Genomic DNA, 19,624 nt, shown 5'->3' with positions numbered 1-19,624 from the left:
ACTGATGTCAAGTTGTGGCATTTTGGGATTTTCCCGTTCGAGAGCCAAGGCATTGTTCTCCTCAACTCTGCCAGGACTCAGTCCATGAAAGCACTGAACTGAGTATTACCCAGTACACATCCCTGGTGTATACCAGAAATCACTGAGAAGAAGCCAGAGATTCCACACTCCACCCCACACAGGGTTAAGGCCTTGTCTACACTAAAAAACGAACTTCTTGCTATCCAGTCTTTTTCTTGTCACTTCATCTCCGTTCTCACAGATCCAGGGAAACCGCATGAAATGCTGTAGTACATATGCCAGGCCTATATGTAGCACTGTCATGCTTTTACAAAAAAATGGAGAAGACGTGGAAGCTAAAAATGCACCCTCTCACGCGTGTCACTAGCTTATGGCAAGATAACAGTGGATGCTCTCGTTTTGCTGAACAACGAAATACAGTTTCTGCATATTCTATGTTAGTACGTGCCCGCGGCTGACGTGCTTGATGAATTCCTTCTCAAAAAGCAGTTCCCATTACCTGCAATGACAGTGTGTTTCATGGGTAACAAAAACATCAGGAGTATATTTGGCACAAGAACTTGTGTATCACTTGTGTTTTTACGGCTAAATGATCTTAACTCAATACTCACAACTCATCCAGAAAATAAATAGAGGGAAAAAAGGTACAAACAACAACCACTTTTCACTAAAATCCGACATTACTCATGCCCTTGGACCAAACGAACACCATTCTGACAAAAAATGGAACAAAAATTTTGGGGCCAATTTTCATGTCTTGGGCTTATGTCTCAAACGTTCAGAAAACACGCATTTTTTGCCCAAATTCGTATTTCACAGGATTTTTTTAACTCAAATCTTTTGATTACTCATGGCATTTGACCAACCGAACATCATTCTGACAAAAAAATGGAACAAAACTTTTTTGGGCCAATTTTCATGTCCGGGGCTTACGTCGCAAATGTTCAGAAAAATACGCAATTTTTGCCCAAATTCCCATTTTCACTGGATTTTTCCACTCAAATCTGACATTACTCATGCCTTTGGACCAAACAAACACCACTCTGACACAAAATGAAAGAAAAAATTTGGGGGCAAACGTAAAGAAAGACATGCAATTGTGCCCAAATTCCCATTTTCACTGGATTTTTTTCACTCATATCCGACATTAACTCATGGCATATTGACCCAACCGAACGCCATTCTGACAAAAAAATGGAACAAAAAATTTCTTGGCCAATTTTCATGTCCTTGGCTTACGTCACAAACGTTCAGAAAAACACACCGTTATTTTGCCAAAATTCCTGAATTTCACATGATTTTTAAATCAAATAGTCTTCAGTCCTGGCAATTGACCAAACGACCACCATTCTGTCAAACAATGCAACAAAATTTTTTTCCCAATTTTAATGTCCAGGGCTTACGTTGCAAACCTTCAGAAAAACATGCAATTTTGCCCAAACTCCTGTTTTCACTGGAATTTTTAACGCAAATCTGTCATTACTCATGCCCTTGGACCACACGAACACCACTCTGACAAAATGGAACAAAAATTTTTTGGCCAATTTTCATGTCCAGGGCTTATGTCGCAATCGTTCAGAAAAACACGCAATTGTTGCCAAAATTCCTGTTTTCACAGGATTTTTTCAGTCAAATCCAACATTACTCATGGCCTTTGACCAAACGAACAACCACAACACCATTCTGACAAAAAAATGGAACAAAAAATTCTTGGCCAATTTTTATGACCGGGGATTACGTCGCAAACCTTCAGAAAAACATGCAATTTTTGCCCAAATTCCTGTTTTCACAGGAATTTTTTTTAACTCAAATCCTTGATTATTCATGGCACTTGACCAACCGAACACCATTCTGACAAAAAATGGAACAAAAAATTTGTGGGGCCAATTTTCATGTCCAGGGCTTACATCGCAAATGTCATAAAAACACACAATTTTTGCCTAAATTCCCGTTTTCACAGGATGTTTTTCACTCAAATCCGACATTACTCATGGCATTTGACCAACCGAAAACCATTGTGACAAAAAAAATGGGAACAAAAAATTTTTTTGGCCAATTTCATGGCTTATGTCGCAAACGTTCATAAAACACAATTTTTGCCCAAATTCCCGTTTTTACTGTATTTTTTTTCACTCAAATCCATCATTACTCATGGCCTTTGAGCAAATGAACACCATTCTGTCAAACAATGGAACAAAAAAATTTTTGGCCAATTTTGATGTCCGGGGCTTACATTGCAATCCTTCAGAAAAACATGCAATTTTTGCCAAAATTCCTGTTTTCACAAGATTTTTTTAACTCAAATCTGTCTTTACTCATGGCATTTGTCCAACCGAACACCATTATGAGAAAAAAAATGGAACAAAAACATTTTTTGGCAAATTTTCATGTTCAGGGCTTACGTTGCAAACGTTTAGAAAAAACACGCAATTTTTGCCAAAATTCCCATTTTCACTAGATTTTTTCAGTCAAATCCGACATTACTCATGGCATTTGACCAACCAATCACCATTCTGACAAAAAAAATGGAACAAAAAATTTCTTGGCCAATTTTCATGTCCAGGGCTTATGTCGCAAACGTTCAGAAAAACACGCAATTATTGCCAAAATTCTCATTTCACTGGATTTTTTTCACTCAAATCTGACATTACTCATGGCCCTAGACCAAATGAACACCATTCTGACAAAAAAAAAATGGAATAAAACCATTTTTGTCCAATTTTCATGTCCGGGGATTACGTCGCAAACCTTCAGAAAAACATGCAGTTTTTGCCCAAATTCCTGTTTTCACGGGATTTTTTTAACTCAAATCCTTGATTACTCATGGCACTTGACCAACCGAACACCATTCTGACAAAAAATGGAACAAAAAATTTTTGAGCCAATTTTCATGTCCAGGGCTTACATTGCAATCCTTCAGAAAAACATGCAATTTTTGCCAAAATTCCTGTTTTCACAAGATTTTTTTTAACTCAAATCTGTCTTTACTCATGGCATTTGTCCAACCGAACACCATTATGAGAAAAAAATGGAACAAAACATTTTTTGGCAAATTTTCATGTTCAGGGCTTACGTTGCAAACGTTTAGAAAAACACGCAATTTTTGCCAAAATTCCCATTTTCACTAGATTTTTCAGTCAAATCCGACATTACTCATGGCATTTGACCAACCAATCACCATTCTGACAAAAAAAATGGAACAAAAAATTTCTTGGCCAATTTTCATGTCCAGGGCTTATGTCGCAAACGTTCAGAAAAACACGCAATTATTGCCAAAATTCTCATTTTCACTGGATTTTTTCACATCAAATCTGACATTACTCATGGCCCTAGACCAAATGAACACCATTCTGACAAAAAAAATGGAATAAAAACCATTTTGTCCAATTTTCATGTCCGGGGATTACGTCGCAAACCTTCAGAAAAAACATGCAGTTTTTGCCCAAATTCCTGTTTTCACGGGATTTTTTTAACTCAAATCCTTGATTACTCATGGCACTTGACCAACCGAACACCATTCTGACAAAAAATGGAACAAAAAAATTTTTGAGCCAATTTTCATGTCCAGGGCTTACATCACAAAAGTTCATAAAAACACACAATTTTTGCCTAAATTCCCATTTTCACAGGATGTTTTTCACATCAATCTGACATTACTCATGGCATTTGACCAACCGAAAACCATTCTGACAAAAAATGGAACAAAATTTTTTTGGCCAATTTTCATGACTTATGTCGGAAACATTCAGAAAAACACACAATTTTTGCCCAAATTCCTGTTTTTACTGGATTTTTTCACTCAAATCCATCATTACTCATGGCCTTCGAGCAAATGAACACCATTCTGTCAAACAATGGAACAAAACATTTTTTGGCCAATGCAAACCTTCAGAAAAACATGTAATTTTGCCAAAACTCCTGTTTTCACTGGATTTTTGATGCAAATCTGTCACTACTCATGCGCTTGGACCAAACGAACACCATTCTGACAAAAATGGAACAAAATTTTTTTTGGCCAATTTTCATGTCCAGGGCTTATGTCGTTCAGAAAATCACGTAATTTTTGCCAGAATTCCTGTTTTCACAGGATTTTTTCAGTCAAATCCAACATTAATCATGGCCTTTGACCAACCGAACACCATCAAATCAAATCAAATCAATTTTATTTATATAGCGCCAAATCACAACAAACAGTTGCCCCAAGGTGCTTTATATTGTAAGGCAAAGCCATACAATAATTACGGAAAAAACCCCAACGGTCAAAACGACCCCCTGTGAGCAAGCACTTGGCGACAGTGGGAAGGAAAAACTCCCTTTTAACAGGAAGAAACCTCCAGCAGATCCAGGCTCAGGGAGGGGCAGTCTTCTGCTGGGACTGGTTGGGGCTGAGGGAGAGAACCAGGAAAAAGACATGCTGTGGAGGGGAGCAGAAATCAATCACTAATGATTAAATGCAGAGTGGTGCATACAGAGCAAAAAGAGAAAGAAACACTCAGTGCATCATGGGAACCCCCAGCAGTCTAAGTCTATAGCAGCATAACTAAGGGATGGTTCAGGGTCACCTGATCCAGCCCTAACTATAAGCTTTAGCAAAAAGGAACGTTTTAAGCCTAATCTTAAAAGTAGAGAGGGTGTCTGTCTCCCTGATCCAAATTGGGAGCTGGTTCCACAGCAGAGGAGCCTGAAAGCTGAAGGCTCTGCCTCCCATTCTACTCTAAAAAACCCTAGGAACTACAAGTAAGCCTGCAGTCTGAGAGCGAAGCGCTCTATTGGGGTGATATGGTACTATGAGGTCCCTAAGATAAGATGGGACCTGATTATTCAAAACCTTATAAGTAAGAAGAATTATTTTAAATTCTATTCTAGAATTAACAGTAAGCCAATGAAGAGAGGTCAATATGGGTGAAATATGCTCTCTCCTTCTAGTCCCCGTCAGTACTCTAGCTGCAGCATTTTGAATTAACTGAAGGCTTTTCAGGGAACTTTAGGACAACCTGATAATAATGAATTACAATAGTCCAGCCTAGAGGAAATAAATGCATGAATTAGTTTTTCAGCATCACTCTGAGACAAGACCTTTCTAATTTTAGAGATATTGCGCAAATGCAAAAAAGCAGTCCTACATATTTGCTTAATATGCGCATTGAAGATTTGTGGGGCCAAGTACAATAACTTCAGTTTTATCTGAGTTTAAAAGCAGGAAATTAGAGGTCATCCATGTCTTTATGTCTGTAAGACAATCCTGCAGTTTAGCTAATTGGTGTGTGTCCTCTGGCTTCGTGGATAGATAAAGCTGGGTATCATCTGCATAACAATGAAAATTTAAGCAATGCTGTCTAATAATACTGCCTAAGGGAAACGTGTAAAGTGAATAAAATTGGTCCTAGCACAGAACCTTGTGGAACTCCATAATTAACCTTAGTCTGTGAAGAAGATTCCCCATTTACATGAACAAATTGTAATCTATTAGATAAATATGATTCAAACGACCGCAGCGCAGTGCCTTTAATACCTATGGCATGCTCTAATCTCTGTAATAAATTTTATGGTCAACAGTATCAAAAGCAGCACTGAGGTCTAACAGAACAAGCACAGAGATGAGTCCACTGTCTGAGGCCATAAGAAGATCACTTGTAGCCTTCACTAATGCTGTTTCTGTACTATGATGAATTCTAAAACCTGACTGAAACTCTTCAAATAGACCATTCCTCTGCAGATGATCAGTTAGCTGTTTTACAACTACCCTTTCAAGAATTTTTGAGAGAAAAGGAAGGTTGGAGATTGGCCTATAATTAGCTAAGATAGCTGGGTCAAGTGATGGCTTTTTAAGTAATGGTTTAATTACTGCCACCTTAAAAGCCTGTGGTACATAGCCAACTAATAAAGATAGATTGATCATATTTAAGATTGAAGCATTAATTAATGATAGGGCTTCCTTGAGCATCCTGGTAGGAATGGGGTCTAATAGACATGTTGATGGTTTGGAGGAAGTAACTAATGAAAATAACTCAGACAGAACAATCGGAGAGAAAGAGTCTAACCAAATACCGGCATCACTGAAAGCAGCCAAAGATAACGATACGTCTTTGGGATGGTTATAAGTCATTTTTTCTCTAATAGTTAAAATTTTATTAGCAAAGAAAGTCATGAAGTCATTACTAGTTAAAGGAATACTCGGCTCAATAGAGCTCTGACTCTGTCAGCCTGGTTACAATGCTGAAAAGACACCTGGGTTGTTCTTATTTTCTTCAATAAGTGATGAGTAGTAAGATGTCCTAGCTTTACGGAGGGCTTTTTTTTATAGAGCAACAGACTCTTTTTCCAGGCTAAGTGAGGATCTTCTAAATTAGTTAGACGCCATTTCCTCTCCAACCTACGGGTTATCTGCTTTAAGATGTGAATTTGTGAGTTATACCACGGAGTCAGGCACTTCTGATTTAAGGCTCTCTTTTTCAGAGGAGCTACAGCATCCAAAGTTGTCCTCAATGAGGATGTAAAATTACTGACGAGATAATCTATCTCACTCACAGAGTTTAGGTAGCTACTCTGCCCTGTGTTGGTATATGGCATTGGAGAACATAAAGAAGGAATCATATCTTTAAACCTAGTTACAGCGCTTTCTGAAATACTTCTACTGTAATGAAACTTATTCCCCACTGCTGGGTAGTCCATCAGAGTAAATGTAAATGTTATTAAGAAATGATCAGACAGAAGGGGGTTTTCAGGGAATACTGTTAAATCTTCAATTTCCATACCATAATTCAGAACAAGATCTAAGGTATGATTAAAGTGGTGGGTGGACTCATTTACATTTTGAACAAAGCCAACTGAGTCTAACAATAGATTAAATGCAGTGTTGAGACTGTCATTGTCAGCATCTGTGTGGATGTTAAAATCGTCCACTATATCTTATCTGAGCTAAGCACTAAGTCAGACAAAAGGTCCGAAAATTCACAGAGAAACTCACAGTAACGACCAGGTGGACGATAGATAACAACAAATAAAACTGGTTTTTGGGACTTCCAATTTGGATGGACAAGACTAAGAGTCAAGCTTTCAAATGAATTAAAGCTCTGTCTGAGTTTTTGATTAATTAATAAGCTGGAGTGGAAGATTGCTGCTAATCCTTCACCCCGGCCCGTGCTACGAGCATTCTGGCAGTTAGTGTGACTCGGGGGTGTTGACTCATTTAAACTAACATATTCATCCTGCTGTAACCAGGTTTCTGTAAGGCAGAATAAATCAATATGTTGATCCATTATTATATCATTTACTAACAGGGACTTAGAAGAGAGAGACCTAATGTTTAATAGACCACATTTAACTGTTTTAGTCTGTGGTGCAGTTGAAGGTGCTATGTTATTTTTTCTTTTTGAATTTTTATGCTTAAATAGATTTTTGCTGGTTATTGGTGGTCTGGGAGCAGGCACCGTCTCTACGGGGATGGGGTAATGAGGGGATGGCAGGGGGAGAGAAGCTGCAGAGAGGTGTGTAAGACTACAACTCTGCTTCCTGGTCCCAACCCTGGATAGTCACGGTTTGGAGGATTTAATAAAATGACACAGCTTCTATGAGGAGTACAAAGATGGTGGACGATGGCTCGAAAGTCTGTGGAGTTAACTTTTCAGCAAAAAAGTAAGTTTCTATCTCATATCATTAAAAAGTTATTTATAATTTAGTAAAGCTTGTTCTCAGCCATCCTATACAATGGCATCAGCCCCAGAGGGTTAAACCCTTAGATCTTCAGCAAATGTATTTAGAAAGAGAAACTGCATGAACTACACGTTTTTTTATTTTCTAATAACATGCTTATTCAATGAGGAGAAACAAATTCTAAATTATTGTTGTGTCCTAACTTTTGTTCAGCCTTTGTGACCCGTCTTCATGAAGTTAGATGCAAAAATGTTGAAATTGTCCCTATCCTGCAATGATAAAAAAAAATCCTTAAAATAAATTACTGGATCCGGATCGTGTTCCGGATCATTACCAAAATTTAATGACTTCTAAGTTAGGCCAAGATACACCCCTGGGAAAAATTTAATTGAAATCCATTGAGGATTTTTTTTTTTTTTTTTTGAGAAATCCTGCTAACAAACCAACCAACCAACAAATAAACGGACGCGACCAAAAACATAAGCTCCTTGGCGGAGGTAAAAATATACCCATTTCACATTTAGCATTATTGGCACATTCTGAATGCAATACTTTTTAAATTAACCAACAATTAAATATATGCACCAGCAATATGGGATGTAACACTATTTTTACTGAAAACAAAAATTCAGAGATATTTACAGGTTTTGAAAGACAGGCAGCCAGACACATACATTTCTACATTGAACAATATGCGACAATCTGCAACAGCATCAAAGATCAGTGACCATAAAACTATAATGTAATATAGCAATATATATAAACTGAACATGTAAGTATGTGAGTTTGTAGACACAGAATCTCAGACTCTTGTGGAACTGTTTATCTAAACTCAAAATAAATTTCAATATGTTGTCAAAATAAATAAAATAGAATTCTGGAACTGTTTGTTTAATCTTAAAATAAATTTCGATATGTTGTCAAAATAAATAAAATAGAAAATGTGCAGATGTCTGAAGTAGCCTGTTGCAGTACAAACAAAAAGGTCATTCTAAGTAAGATGAACACAAACCAGACAAGGAATACTGATTCATTTATTCATGCATATTCTGTAGAGTGGCATCATCAAGCCATCTTCTCCATCTGAGTCTGAGTGAGCGCCACCCTTGTGGATCTGAAAAAAGAGACAGGTGGTGATGTTTTGTGACTTAACATCCAGCTTGATGTGATGTTTGTCAGAATTGGGCAGCGCAGTCTCGTTTGAGGGCGGGCGTTAAAGGGGTAAAATATGACGCATATGATGCAGTTTTTCTACTTCTGGGGACAGAAACACTTTCTCTGAGTTTTTAGGCAAATTACATGCAAACAAAGTGAAAATGCAAAGAAAAAGTGACAATGTGGTGGGAAAGTGGACATGTGTTACGGTTAGGGTTGCCAACTCTCTGAAAAATAAATAAGGGACACCTCACCGCCAGGGCCGACCGGCCGACTGACCATTGCCTTCACCCTTCCCAGTGTCTGTGTGAAACGATTTTTAACCATTTGACTGACTTGACGAGCAGAGGTGGTGGCCAAGTGGTTAATGCGCTTGGTTTCAGTTCAGAAGGTTCCGGGTTCAAATCCCACCCCTGCCACATTTCTCCATGTAATGTGGAGTTGCGTCAGGAAGGGCATCCGGCGTAAAACTTGTGTAAACCTTGTGCCAATTCAACATGCAGATCCACCTTGGGTTTGCTGTGGCGACCCCAAGTGCAAACAAGGGAGCAGCCGAAGGGACTTACCTACTGTTGACTTGACCCTGAATTTAGGTAGATGCATACATGCATTTGTTCTGATATGAACACGTGGAAAGCAAATTATTATTTAGCAATTTATTTTTAGTGCAAAATAAATTTTCAATCACAATTTCAATATGAGCATTCTGTCTTCTTTAAAAATAAATCTCTGTAGTGTTATTGCTTAACTTAAATTGTATAAGTAAGTCCCTTCGGCTGCTCCCTTGTTTGCACTCGGGGTCGCCACAGCAAATCCAAGGTGGATCTGCATGTTGATTTGGCACAGGTTTTACGCCAGATGCCCTTCCTGACGCAACTCCACATTACATGGAGAAATGTGGCAGGGGTGGGATTTGAACCCAGAACCTTCCGAACTAAAACCAAGCGCATTAACCACTTGGCCACCACCCCTGCTCTTAAGTTAAATTGTATAAATTAAAAAAAAAAATTAACAAAAAAAAAAGACAATAGAAAATTTGCATCATCCAAAACAATGTAACAGTGCAAAACAATGTAACAGTGCATATTTACACATTTAGTGTAATAAAAAGTACAAAAAATAAAGTCTGAAAAGTAAACAATACTGTTATAGCGCACCTTTTCCACCCAGCCATTTTCCTTTTCTCATTCTCCCCTGTATTTTTGCATTCTTTTTTGTTTGGCTTTTTTTTTTTTTTTAGGAGGAGTAGTAGCGACGTTACAGACATTGCTGTCCGTAGGCATATCTGCAGTGCCAGTGTCGGTGTCTTTATAGATATCAGCCATGCTGCTTTGTTATTGTCGTCCAGCGACCGTCGTCGGCTCATGACGTCGGTATCTTCTTGCGAGCAGATGTCCCTCGACCAGTGAGATAAGAGTGATTCTGTATTGTCAACTCGTGTCTGTCAGCTCATTGGTGAAAAGCAGGAGAGAGGCTGGGATCAAATTTACCGTAAGTTTCCATATAAAGCGCCAGTCAATTCCATTGACATTTTACAGACTTTTTGATTCTCACAGAAATATGGGACAAACTGCGTCCCGTTTCAGGTCAATACGGAACGCACACTTTTATTTCCAAATAAGGGACGATTCCGTTTTTCAAGGGACGGTTGGCAACCCTAGTTACGGTTTGTTTATGACCCAGAGCTCAAACGTGTTAAGTTAATTGAGTTGAGAGAACACAGCTACTCTGGTTAGCTGTGTAGGCTAACACTTACCGACACGACCTCTCACATTTGTCTCATCTTCTGTTCTCCACTGGAAACCAAAAAAAAAACCTGCACTTTTCGCGACTGCTTCAGTGATTGCAGCTGAGAACAAAAGTACACCATTTTCCCGTGTGAAGTTATGCTGTGTATATATTGCGCAACGGGAGTGGCTGTCCCCATACGTGGTCAAATCCCACGATATCATACAGGGTTCAAATGAGACCACGCTGCCCTATAGTCACCAAAACTATCTCACAAATGAGTTACATGTCACATCAAAAAATGTAATTGTTACACCTCCAGACACTTTGTAAAAGATAATGTGAACATGAAGAAGAACGGACTAAAATGTAACCATGTGTTCCCACCCATTCCCTGTCCTTTCTGCTCAGGAAAGGTTTGTCCTACAGGTTTGTAAACACTTTTAGTGTCTGATTGTCCACCCAAGACACAGTCTGATTGGTAGTTTTCAGCCAACACCTGACTGTCGTCACTAACAGCCAGTGGTGGGCACAGATAACCAAAAAAATTAACTTTGATAACAGATATCAGATAACTGAAAAGTTATCTTTGATAAAGTTAAAACGATAAACCACCCAAAAATGTATCATAAGTTACAGATAACCGATAAATTCCAGTATTGTCTCCGGTACACTTGCAACCACTAACAAGCTGATTTTGATTTTAACACCACAATTGTTTCTGAAAGCATCAAAGGCAACCAAAGACCCAAACAATGAGTCAGCATTTCTGTCTTTGAGTGTCCTGCCCCCTGCTGGAAGCTCCAGTTTACTACATGGTTGGAAAATAAAGCAGTGCTGAGTTATGGTTTGGTGTATAAATAAAATGAATACTTATTTTGTAAAATATTCCAATTTTTATTTGTAAAAAAAAGACATTTTCAAAAAAAAATGCCAAGTTGTAATTAGATAACTGTCTGATATAACCGGTGTCAAAATAAATAGAACACTGCCATGATCTACTGGTGCCAGTGCAAGTTTTGGCCCATTTTCAATTGATTTTTCATTGGTGTGAGAATTTTTTGGATTGCACCGAGTTTCAGGTTAATCGCGCATCCTGCATTGTTTAGTATACATGGAGTAACGAGCTGCGTTTACCATCTCACGACCACCTCTCTCACTGTGCCTGTGCAAACACCACAGACCTGTCTTGTAATGTTTTTGTTTTGTTTTGATTTTAAACTTTGATGTCTCCCATTGAGAGTTTTTGTAAATTAAGGTTGAAAAAAAAGCTTCTGTTTACGTTTTGCTTCTGGAAACACAAGTCCGACGTGTGGTTTTTGAATGTACAATGTGTGTGAGAACATAAATCATGCGCTCTGAACTTTTACACCGTGCGGTTCTGTGGTACAGCTGAGCTGGAACTGAGTATAGTGATTGAAATTATCAGCCCAGCTTCAGTTTGAATAGTGCCATGAACACTACTGGCCAGTAGATGGTAGTAGAGACTTGCCAAAAAAAAATTCCAGATAATCTGGTGTCTGCTGCTACTTTGCTACGTTTAAGATGCGTGGAATTTAATAAACGCAAACACAATAACGTCTATAAACCCACTCTGCTGCATTCACTGACTTGCCAATTTTTGCATTTTTACAACAAAGAAATCAGAGACTATATGTTGTGTTTGATAGTTACCATGAATCCTCTAAGTTACAAATCAACTTATAAACTGGAAGTTCTCGGCTCTTTGTGCGGTTTTACAGACCTTCCTCACTCATGGATGTGATGACATCATGGCAGACAGAGACATCTTGTGCAGCAGCACCTTCTTCCACCAGCATCTTCTCAGCTCTCACCTCCACACAGTCCTCTTGTTCCTCCTCCTCCTCCTCATTCCTCCTGGCTGAGGACTCTTGTGCGGAGCTGCTGCTGCTGCCACTGAGGAAAAGTGGTAAAATTAGACCAATGTGATGTTTCTTTTCATGCTGACTTTGCAAAAGTGAATAAAGCCAGTTAAGACAATGTTCCAAAAGCAGCCCAATTCTTACCAGATGGAAAAGGTTTCATGGCCACCAGAGGAGGACACACTCACATCCTGAGAGTGGAAACAGAAGAATGAGATGGTCAGTGGTTACAAACGCTGTACTGGCAGCAACAATGTGTCAGCAAATGTTTCTGTGACTGTGATGTTCTCTCACCTTCACGCTGCTGTGCTCCTCCAAAGGCAGGTTTTCATCCTGGCTGGTTCCACCTTCTTCTGATTCCTCCTGGTGATCAGACTCGTCCACAGACTCTTGGAAAACAAATGTTTGAGACGAGTGGACGTCTGCGTCTGATGCACCGTCTCCTGCAGGGACAGAAAATGAGTTCATTGTATGTAGTGAACATGAACACCCTCCATGTTACAAGTTAACTTATAAACTGTAAGTTCTCAGTTCTTTGTACTTGGTTTACAGACCTTCTTTACTCACGGACGCAATGACATCACTGCAGACACAGACATCTTCTGCAGCAGCAGCTTCTTCCTCCATCCAGCCTGTCCTTAGTTCTCCCCTCCAAACATTCCACTGTTTCCACCTTCTCCCCGTTCCTCCTGGCTGAGGACTCGTCTGCAGAGCTGCTGCTGTTGCTTCTGAGAAAAAGTATGAAAATTATGAGTATGGAGTTAAAATTGTCTCATTAATATTTGTAAATGCACACAGGGTGATCTACAAATAATCATTGATTTACAAATGTGTTCAGATATCCACAAATGCAAATTTCATATTTGTAACTTGTAAATTGGTCTTTGCAAATAATGTTGTGTTTGCAAATATAAAACTTAATTTGTAAAAAAAATAAAAAAATAATTACATTTGTAAAACTGGAAATTGTATTTGTGAATTGAATTTCAGCATTTGTGGATCACCAATTACATGCATTCATCGCTTTCCTCTGCGACGTCATTTTGAGACATTCTTTTCGCGAACACAGATCCACAAACAAATGCCGACTGATTCACAAATACACACGCACACTAGATATCCACTAGATGGCAGTGTGGTTCCATTCATTGATGTGGCAAACTGAAACTATATATGAGGGCTGTCAATAAAGTAACGGTCCTTTTTATTTTTTTCAAAAACTATATGGATTTCATTCATATGTTTTTACGTCAGACATGCTTGAACCCTCGTGCGCATGCGTGAGTTTTTCCACGCCTGTCGGTGACGTCATTCGCCTGTGAGCACTCCTTGTGGGAGGAGTCGTCCAGCCCCTCGTCGGAATTCCTTTGTCTGAGAAGTTGCTGAGAGACTGGCGCGTTGTTTGATCAAAATTTTTTCTAAACCTGTGAGACACATCGAAGTGGACACGGTTCGAAAAATTAAGCTGGTTTTCAGTGAAAATTTTAACGGCTGATGAGAGATTTTGAGGTGATACTGTCGCTTTAAGGACTTTCCACGGTGCGAGACGTCGCGCAGCGCTCTCAGGCGCCGTCATCAGCCTGTTCAAGCTGAAAACCTCCACATTTCAGGCTCTATTGATCCAGGACGTCGTGAGAGAACAGAGAAGTTTCAGAAGAAGTCGGTTTCAGCATTTTATCCGGATATTCCACTGTTAAAGGAGATTTTTTTAATGAAAGACGTGCGGACGGATCCGCGCGTCGAGACGCAGCCGACGCGGTGCGGCGGCACAGGAAAAACACCTCCGTGTTGATAACCATTTGTAAAATCCAGGCGGCTTTTGATGGCTTTCAGTGGAGTGAGTATATGAGAAATTGTTTAACAGGCAGGACATGTTCCAACTTGTCCTTAAGGCTTTCAACAGAGGTGTTTTTCCTGTGGCGGAGCGTCGCGGCGGCTGCGTCGCGGCGGCTGCGTCCCGACGCGCGGACCCGTCCGCACGTCTTTCATTAAAAAAATCTCCTTTAACAGTGGAATATCCAGATAAAATGCTGAAACCGACTTCTTCTGAAACTTCTCTGTTCTCTCACGACGTCCTGGATCAATAGAGCCTGAAATGTGGAGGTTTTCAGCTTGAACAGGCTGACGACGCCGCCTGAGAGCGCTGCACGACGTCTCGCACCGTGAAAAGTCCTTAAAGCGACAGAATCACCTCAAAATCTCTCATCAGCCGTTAAAATTTTCACTGAAAACCAGCTTAATTTTTCGAACCGTGTCCACTTCGATGTGTCTCACAGGTTTAGAAAAAATTTTGATCAAACAACGCGCCAGTCTCTCAGCAACTTCTCAGACAAAGGAATTCCGACGAGGGGCTGGACGACTCCTCCCACAAGGAGTGCTCACAGGCGAATGACGTCACCGACAGGCGTGGAAAAACTCACGCATGCGCACGAGGGTTCAAGCATGTCTGACGTAAAAACATATGAATGAAATCCATATAGTTTTTGAAAAAAATAAAAAGGACCGTAACTTTATTGACAGCCCTCGTACTCCCGGATGAGAGAAGACTGACATATCAGAATAAATCATTTCACTTTACCGTAATGGAGGCGTTTGATGGATGGGTATCTATGTGGTGATATTGTCTACAAGGTCAATTATTTTTTTAAATTATGATGTGTCCGCGGATTTCATCATGGGGAGGGGGGCGGGGGTGTTAGTGTTGTGCTCTTTAACAGTGGTTCAAATAAGCGTATTAAACAGCATTGCGCCTGTGCGTGCTCCGTGACACAGACATGCTGCAAAATTCTTCTTTTAAAAACTTTAAAGTTCTAAAAGTTTGCGATGTACACATGCTACATTTAGCTAAGCATCACACACAGCAACCGCACAGTGTCACTGCAGCAACCAACCAGTCCCGCTTTACGACAACTGTCGCAACAGCCAGGCTTTGAGTCGCATTTATTCTCGAAACTCCGCGGATCCGAGGAAACTGTTTTGTATCTACACAGATCAGCGTCCGCGGACTTATAAAACTTGCATGATGTCATAAAAAAAGAACGCTTTGCAATAAGCATTTTAAAAACTCAGTAGCGATCACGATTAAAGAGTCGTCCGGGAGTATATAGTTCACCTTGCCACATCAATGAATGGAACCACACTGCCATCTAGTGGATATCCAGTGTGCATGAGTGTGTATTTGTAAATCAATCAATCAATCCATTTGTTTGTGGATCTGTGTTTGCGAAAAGAATGTCTCAAAATGACGTCGCAGAGGAAAGCGATGAATGCGTGTAACTGGTGATCCACAAATGCTGAAACTCAATTCACAAATACAATTTCCAGTTTTACAAATGTATTTTTTTTTTTTTTTTTTTTTACAAATTAAGTTTTATATTTGCAAATACAACATTATTTGCAAAGACCAATTTACAAGTTACAAATATGAAATCTGCATTTGTGGATATCTGAACACATTTGCAAATCAATGATTATTTGTAGATCACCATGTGTACATTTACAAATATTAATGAGACAATTTTAACTCCATAGATGAGGACCACTGAGAAGAAACACTCATACCAACAGTTTGGTGCTTGTACAAGTGATTCAACATTAAAAGATATATGCTATATTTGAACTTTGTACAAATGACAGAATTGATATTAATGGAGTTATTCTATCGGTATTAATGTTATTTATAAATCAAAACCATGTCAGCATGAATTTATTTTTCCAGACCTCCGTCTGAAAACTTAAATTTGCTTTACTAATAGTTGCAAATGTACCAGAGACAATATTGGAATTTATCGGTTATCTGTAACTTCCGATAAATTCTTGGGTGGTTTATTGTTTTATCTTTATCGAAGATAACTTCTCAGTTATCTGATTATCTGTTATCGAAGTTAATTTTTTGGTTATCTGTGCCCACCACTGCCTGCAGGTCACATGACATGAACAGCACTCACTATTGGTTCCCATTTCCTGGCTTTAACAAGTCCTTTAATTCCACTGTTTACACTTCAAAATGATGCCATGTTCTTGATTGAACACTTCTGAAATCTGGGCGGGGCATGCAGCCTTATATGGTAATATTAGAGTGTTAATTATGCTAATTCAAAGTCAGGAAGATATGCTGATTTAAACGCAGGTGCCATTCATCATTTTTACAGACGTCGCTTATGAAGGTATCTGATGTCAGGAGTGTTTGCTGAAAAAGGTTATGTGCACACTTGTGTGAGCCTGTCATATGAAAACAGGAAGACAAAAATAAAACATGAATATGAAAATGTTTGTGTATGAGGCCCAGCGTTTGGTTCTGGGTGTTTGGTCATATGCGTGTATGTGAATACAAAGACAAGAGTCATCAGGAAATGACATGTCCCCTGGTCCCCACAAATCACTCACACAAAGTGTTAGGGGAATCATCCAAGTACACCCTAATGCTAAATATGAATTAAACTGGTCTAGTGGTTCTTGAGATATCACGCAAACAATGGTGGCAATGACAATATCTTGAACATCACACTGTGACCTTGAAATTGACTCCAAGGTCACTGTAATCGACTGCTGTCAGGGAATCACCCACGTACACTCTTAAGCAAAATATGAATTTAATTGGTCAACTGGTTCTTGAAATATCGCACTAACAAGTTAAAACAGATCGACAGATGGACATGCTTCCAGGAGACAGGTAGCTTTCTGTGAACAGGTTGAATCTACTTGGATGATGGACAAACTCCATCAACAGACGAGTCCCTGCTCCACGAGTGCTGTGCTGACCCGACTGGTTCCTCCGTCTCCATTGACATCTGGTACTTTTGTCTCTGTCAAAAAACAAAAATTCAAAAATGCACTCAAATGTTTTGTCCATCAGTGACAAAATGACACATTTGTTCTGTGTTTGATCTAATTTGAACCTACTGCAGATGTCCGATGTAATTAATGTGAATGTGTTTCCTGCACATACAGTACCATTTGAGCAGCTGCTATTTCCTCCAGCTGTGCCTCCTTCAGCAGACGTTTGTTGCAGGTCTCCTGTTGCTGCTTTTGTACACATGCCATTTTTCTAACGGTCATATTTTTTTGGAGCTCTCTTTGATTGGCAAAGAAGTCCTGCAGGTTGCGTCTGATCCTCTCAGCCTCCTCCCTCTGTGCCCCCTTCTCCTCTGCCTGACGTCTCTTCCTATTTTTTGCTGGGCCATGTATTTTTGGACTGCATCAACATCGTAGTAATACTTTTTCTGTCCACCAGCTGAACATTTACAAAAAGAGAAGATGTTACAAATGGAAATATGTGGCCTAATTTTCATATTGAATCATAACCACAGGTGTATCTGAAACCAGTTCCTGGTACTATTGCAAAAAATATAAGCATTGGACCAAAATTTGACCTTGGCCTGTGACCTTAACTTTCAGCCAAATTTTCTCACAATCAAATGACTTTGTCCTCGGCTGGATCACAGTCATCCCACCAAGTTAATTACTAATCAGCAGTGGTGGCACAGTTCCGATAACCCGATAACTATCAAAGATAATGTTTTCATTATCGTATTATCTTTTCAGATAACTTTGAAAACCATTATCGGACTAATTATCTTCCGATAAATTTTTGTCCGATAATTTTTAGACTGTTAACGTGGTAAACAAAGCTGAATAGCTACAAACGTTTATAAAATTTTAAATCAGTTCAGCACCTACCTTTTAAAAGTTTTTTAGCAGAAGTGCAGTTCTACTCTCTACAAAAAGAGGAGAGCTGCTTCTAGAAGAAACCACTCTATCCTCTGCAAGCAAAGGAGAACTAGTCACCAAAAAAACCCCACATTTCTTTTAAACCCATACTGATATGACGGCAATATCACCCAAGTCATCCAGAGGCATACATTTTTAACTTATGGTTCAAATTTTAACCAGACTAATTTCGGACAAGTTATTTAAATTAACGTTACGTGTGAAGTTTTATGAAGTGAAAATATCAGATATATGTTTTAGTTTTAAAGTAATGCGCTCATTTTTAAGGTTTTAGTGGGGGGCATGCTGTGTTCAGGTGCATTATGGGTATAGGATAATCTCAGTACGTTCACGACATGAAAAATGCATTTGAGACACTCTGATCAGGCTCCACGGATAACAGCATTAAACTCTAGTGCCTAAAACTCTTGTGAATATATTCTCTGGGTTTATAGACATTATTGTGTTTGCGTTTATTAAATTCCACTCATCTTAAACGTAGCAGAGTAGCAGCAGACACAGATTATCTGGAATTTGGTTTTGGCAAGTCTCTGCTGCCATCTACTGGCCAGTAGTGTTCATGGCAGTATTCAAACTGAAGCTGGGCTGATAATTTCAATCACTATACTCAGTTCCAGCTCAGCTGTATCACAGAACCGCACGGTGTAAAAGTTCGGAGCGCACGATTTATGTTCTCACACACATTGTACATTCAAAAACCACACATCGGACTCATGTTTCCAGAAGCAAAACGTAAACAGAAGCTTTTTTTTTTCAAACTTAATTTACAAAAACTCTCGATGGGAGACATCAAAGTTTAAAAACAAAACAAAACCATTACAAGACAGGTCTGTGGTGTTTGCACAGGCACAGTGCGAGAGGTGGTCGTGAGATGTTAAACGCATGTAACACTTATGACAGTGTTATGTCACTATTACGATGATACCTTCAAGGAAAGTGTAACCAAATAAACTCACATTTTTAAGGTAAATTTTTGAGAAGAGAGTCATTTATTGAGGCACTTGACACAAGCCATGAACGGACAAATCAAATGCAACAAATGCCATGTAGTTTTCACATTTTTGTAAACATGATCTATGATGAAACACACAAATCAAATATTACCACCCAACTAGGATACTGTGTGCAGCACATAGCAACTACACAAACTGAACAAAATAGCAGTGGTACAAATACAAAACTATTAGCTGTTGCACTTTTTTATCAAAGAGGACAGATCTGACATGAAAAGCAACATGTAGACGAGCTGTTCATGTGCTCCTATTTTAAGTGACATCCGCCTATTCAGTGGTTTCACAATAGCAGTACATTATTTGAGGATGAGGCATCTAAATGTTTGTAGCAGGACAAGAACATCCGTCTCCACCAGAAAATTGATTGTTAGTACATTGTAATAAAGATACAAATATCAGGTGTTGACGATTTCAGAGTCCCATGATCGTTTGCGCGCGTGG

The sequence above is a fragment of the Thalassophryne amazonica genome, chromosome 18 (assembly GCF_902500255.1).
Source record: "Thalassophryne amazonica chromosome 18, fThaAma1.1, whole genome shotgun sequence".
NCBI classification, from domain to species: Eukaryota; Metazoa; Chordata; class Actinopteri; order Batrachoidiformes; family Batrachoididae; genus Thalassophryne; species Thalassophryne amazonica.
The sequence above is the reverse complement of the archived record's forward strand: the minus strand, read 5'-3'. Positions refer to the sequence as shown.